Source organism: Canis lupus, chromosome X, assembly GCF_011100685.1.
Source record: "Canis lupus familiaris isolate Mischka breed German Shepherd chromosome X, alternate assembly UU_Cfam_GSD_1.0, whole genome shotgun sequence".
Classification (NCBI taxonomy): domain Eukaryota; kingdom Metazoa; phylum Chordata; class Mammalia; order Carnivora; family Canidae; genus Canis; species Canis lupus.
In genome coordinates, this window is record NC_049260.1 from 60,574,786 (window position 1) to 60,580,862 (window position 6,077).

Genomic DNA, 6,077 nt, shown 5'->3' on the forward strand with positions numbered 1-6,077 from the left:
AAAAGAATGAATTGGTAATAATACATTCATCGTAGGGTACTTTAACCACCCATGTATGTCAGGGGGCAGATCATTTAAGGAGAAAATCAACAAGGAAACAGTGGCTTTGAATGACACACTGGACCAGATGGACATAACAGACATACTCAGAACATTCCATCCTAATTCAGCAGAACACACATTCTTTTTAAGTCCACATGGGACATTAGCCAGAAGATTGGACACTAGGTCACAAATCAGGTCTCAATAAGCACAAAAAGACTGAGATCATCCTCTGCTTATTTTCTGACCACAATGTTAAGTATTTTTAAGTCATTCAGAAGAAAATATTTGGAAAGATCACAAATTTTTAGAGGTTAAACTACATACAAAGAAAGGGTCAAACAGGAGATCAAAGAAGAAATAAAAGAATACATGGAAACAAATGAAAATGAAAACACAATGGTCCAAAACCTTTGGGATCCAGCAAAGTGGTGGTGAGAAGAAAGTATATAGCAATAAGGCCTACCTCAAGAAGCAAATAAGCAACCCAACCTTACACCTAAAGAACCTAGAAAAAGAACAACACACAAAGCCTAGAGACAGCCAAAAGAAGGAAATAATAAAGTTTAGATAAAAAATAAATGATATAGAGTCTAAAAAATAATGGAATACATCAATGAAACCAGGAGCTGGTTTTTTGAAAAAATAATAAAATTGATAAAATCCTATCCAGACTTATCAAAGAGAAAAGACAGAGACCCAAATACATAAAATCACAAACTAGAAAGGAGAAATAACCAACAATATTGAAATATAAACTGTAAGACAATATTATGAAAAACTATTCCAGCACATTGGATAACCTGGATGAAATGAATAAATTCCTAGAAACATAAACTAAATGGATAAATTCCTAGAAACAGAAAGAGAAAGAAGAAGAAATAGAGAACTTGAGCAGACCAGTAACCAGTAATAAAATTGAATCAGTAATCAAAAAACACCCAACAAACAACCTCTAGGCCAGATGGCTTCACAGATGAATTCTACCAAACATTTAGAGAAGAGTTAATACTCCTTAAACTATTCCAAAAAAAAGAAGAAGAAGAAGAGAAGGAAGGAAAACTTCCATAGTCCTTCTGTGAAGCCAGCAGTATCCTGATACCAAAACCAGAGAAGGACTCCACTAAAAAAACTACAGGCCAATATCCCTCATCAACATGGATACAAAAATTCTCAAAAAATATTAGGAAACTGAGTCTAAGTACACATTAAAAAAATGATTCAGTACGATTAAGTTGGATTTATTCCCAGGTTCTAAGTATGGTTCAATATTCCCCAATCAGTCATTGTGATATACACCACATTAATCAAAGAAAGGATAAGCACCTTATGATTATTTCAATGGATGTATAAGAAGCATTTGACAAAATACATCTATTTGTGATAAAAGCCCTGAAAAAAGGTTTAGAGGGAACATACCTCAACATAATAAAGGTTATATATGAAAAACCCACAGCTAATATCCTCAATCTGGAAAACTGAGAGCTTTTCCTCTGTGGTCAGGAACAAGACAGGATGTTCACTCTCACCATTGTTATTTAACATAGTGCTGGAATTCCCAGCCTCAGCACTCAGACAACAAAAAGAAATAAAAGGCATCCAAATCTACAAGGAAAAAGTCAGACTCCTACAGTTTGCAGATGACATGATACTCCATATAGAAAATCCAAAATAATCCACCAAAAAATTATCCTAGAACTGATATACAAATTCAGAAATGTTGTAGGATACAAAATCAATTGACAGAAATCTGTTGCATTTCTATACACCAATAATGAAGTAGGAGAAAGAGAAATTAAGGAATCAGTTCCGTTTATAATTGCACCAAAAACCATAATAAATAAATAAAATTTGTATGGAACCACAAAAGACCCTGAATTGCCAAAGCAATTTTGAAAAAGAAAAGCAATGCTAGAGGTATCATAATCCCAGATTTGAAATTACACAAAGCTGTAGTGATCAAAACAATATGGTACTAGCACAAATACAAACACATAGATCAATGGAACAGAAGAGAAAACTCAGAAATGATAATTGGTCAATAACAAAATGAAATTTGGTCAATTAATCTTTGACAAAGCAAGAAATAATATCCAGTGGGAAAAGTCTCTTCAACAAATGGTGTTGGGCAGCAACATGCAAAAGAATGAAACTGGGCTACTTTTTTATACCATACACAAAATTAAATTCAAAATGTTAAATTCAAAATGGTTTAAAGACCTAATTGTGAGAGAGTAGATTATAAAAATCCACGAGGAAAAAGCAGGCAGTATCCTCTTTGATATCAACTGTGGCAACTTCATTCTAGACATGTGTCCTGAGACAAATGAAACTTCAGACTTCATCAAGATAAAAAGCTTCTTCTTTCTTCTTCTTTCTTCTCTCTTCTCTCTTCTCTTTTCCTTCTTCTCCTTCTCCTTCTCCTTCTCCTTCTTCTTCTTCTTTTTCTTAAGATTTTACTTATTTATTCATGAGAGACACAGAGAGAGAGAAGCTTAGACACAGGCAGCGGGAAAAGCAGGCCCCATGCACGGAGCCCAATGTGCAACTTGATCCCCAGACTCCGGGATCACATCCTGACCTGAAGGCAGATGCTCAACCGCTGAGCCACCCAGGCGTCCCAAGATAAAAACTGCAGAATATAGGAAGCCATCAACAAAACTAAAAGGGAACTTACTGAATGGGAGACGATATCTGCAAATGACATATTTGATAAAGCGTTAATATCTAAAATGAATACATTATGAAACTCAACATATAAAAACAATCTAATTAAAAATGGCCAGAAGATATGAGTAGACATTTTTTTTCAAAGAAGACATACAGATTGCCAACAGGCAGGCAAATGAAAATTGTTAACATCACTGATCATCAGGGAAATTCAAATCAAAACTACAATGAGGTATCATACCACATTTGACATAATGGGTAAAATCAATAATACAAGAAACAACTTAGATTGGCTAAAATTAACACAAAAAACAATAGGTGTTGATGAAGATGTGGAGAAAGGGGAACACTCTTACACTGTTGCTAGGAATCAAAGCTGGTGTAACCACTCTGGAGAATAATTTGGAGGTTCCTCAACAAGTTAAAATAGAACTACCCTACAAACCAGTAATTGTACTAGTAGATATTTACCCGAAGGATACAAAAATATAGATTCAAAGGGGGTACATGCAACCCACTGTTTATAGCAGCATTATCAACAATAGCCAAACTTTGGAGAGGGTCCAAATGTCCATTGACTGGTAATATTATATTTTATATTCCATTATGTATACCACATCTTCTTTATCCATTTACCAACTAACAAAATTTAAAATGAAAAAAAAAAGAGCTGCATTATGATCCAGCATTTGCAGTATTTGCGCAAGGAATACAAAAATACACATTCAAAGTATACATGCATCCTGATGTGTATAGCAACATTATCTACAATAGCCTAATTATGAAAACAACCCAGATGTCCATCAATTGATGAATGGATAAAGTGGTATATATTCAGTTGAATATTACTTAGCCACAAAAAGAATGACATCTTGCCATTTGCAAGGATATGAATGGAGCTAGAGAGTATTATGCTAAGTGAAATAAGTCAGAGAAAGTGAAATACCATATTTTACTCATATGTGGTATTTAAGAAACAAAACAAAAAAGAGTGAGAATTATTTTTTAAAGATTTTACTTATTTATTCATGAGATACACACACACACACACACATAGGCAGAGACATAAGCAGAGGGAGAAGCAGGCTCCATGCAGGGAGCCCGATGTGGGATTTGATCCCAGGACCCCGGGATCACACCCTGAGCCGAAGGCAGTTGCTCAACTGCTGAGCCACCCACATGTTCCAAAAGAGTAATAATTAAATGAAGAAACAGGGACGCCTGCTTCTCCCTCTGCCTGTCTCTTCCTCTCTCTCTCTCTCTCTGTGTGTCTTTCATGAATAAATAAAATCTTTATAAAAATAAATAAATGAAGAAAGACTCTTAAATATAGAGAACAAACTGATGGTTACCAGAGGGAAGGTAGGTGGAGTGATGGATTAAATAGGTCATGGGGATTAAGGAGTGCTCTTGTGATGAGCACTAGGTGCTGTATAGAAGTGTTGAATCACTATATTATACACCCGAAACTAATAGTATACTGTACATTAACTAATGAGTTTAAATAAAAACTTATTAAAAAGTAAACCATTATAGTTTTTGCAGTCTTATTAAATTCTAAATTGTACCTTGAATCAATAATTAAGTACTAGAGTCTCTTGCTATTATATTGTTCAACATTTCAAATGAACTGTACTACAGAATTTCATATATGACTTACTGGAGCTCATATTAATGAAACCTTCATCATCTAGCTTATAATACTTACCTTTAAGTATGGCTGGTGCAGTTTTGGTTGTGGTGAAAGTGCAGATACTAGACAGTGGTCCCTCACCAGCTTCATTACATACTTGGATTTTAAATTTGTATTGAGTATATTCACTCAGTCTCTGCACTTTGTGAGTCTGACAAGGTCCGTGGTAAATGATAGAAAATCTGGGAGTGGGAATCAAGATTGAAGAAGCAATATTATTAATCAACAGTTATTTAGGTACAAGTAACTCTCTATAACTGACCTGAAACTGGGTCCTCAGTAAAGCCTAAATAGATCAACTTGAAGCCTGGTGGGTATAACACAAAAGGAAAAAAAAACCAGGTTGTAAATATCATAATGGCAAGCTGCTGTCTTTCATAGTACTTTGGTAACTTCTGTTCCTTGGTATTAATGTGTGTTATATAAAGGAAGAAGTCCTTTAGAAGAGCAAAAATAGCTACATTATCAGTAGGAATTAAAGGAAGTATATCTAACATGATAATGTACTGCTTTCACATCTATCAGTTCATTGAAACCACTTTAGACTATGGTTTAAGATAGGAAATTTAAAAACATTTTTATTAGAATACATATTAAATAGTATGATAGTTTACCTTCCAGATCGATCTCCAATTAACAGATTGTAGTTTATAAGGTTATAAAGTAATCTTTTGCTTGAAGAGCTACCCCATTTGAGTTTGAGGCTCTGGTGTCCATAGACCACACAATCAAGATGTGGAGGATCAAGTGGTAGTGGTTTGGTTTTGGTTCTTATTGATTGGCTAAAAGGGCTTAGTCCATAATGATTGATAGCGTGAATTCTGATTCTAGTGGTAAGAAAAAATTAAACTATTAATTTGGATTTACAAAGGGAAATAAATTTCTACATTTAAACTATGTCCCTACCTATCCTATGAAAGGATATTAACTATAATATTATACCAATTATTATAGACAAATTTTTGAGGCCAAAATCTTGAATTTGCATAATCTGTATTGACATTTTTTAATGAGAAACTGGCTCATAGTAACGCCAAATTTTTCTAAAACAGTAAAATTCTCTTTCAAAAATGTATAGGCTATATAAAAGAAAATATGTAGGTTAGTTCAAAATTCTCAAAAAACTTCATCTACCCAAAGTAAGATATAAGCAATTTACTTGTATGTGGTATCAGGCTGTAGATTTTTCAGAAGACACTCTGTTACTCTTTCAACAGTTAAAATTTTTCTGTCTCCATATTCAGTGTTATATCCAGTGATTGGAGAGCCATGACAGTCTGGTTCCTCCCATTGAATAGCAATGCAAGATGATGCCAATTTGGCAGGAACTTTGTTTTCAACTTCATGTAGCATTGGTACTACTGCTGGTACAGTTGCTGGTGTAGTTACTGTACCAGTTCCTCCAAATAGTCCAACTCCAACTACATTTGCAGCTTGAAAATGTACATTCTCTTAGAGCTTCATTATTTTGTTTTGTGCATAAACCATTTTGTTGTATAAAAATGACACAAAATTTTTATTTTTATTTTTATTTTTATTTTTTTATTGGAGTTCAATTTGCCAACATTTAGCATAACACCCAGTGCTCATCCCGCCAAGTGCCCCCCTCGGTGCCCATCACCCAGTCACCCCAACGCCCTGCCCACCTACCTTTACACTACCCCTTGTTCAT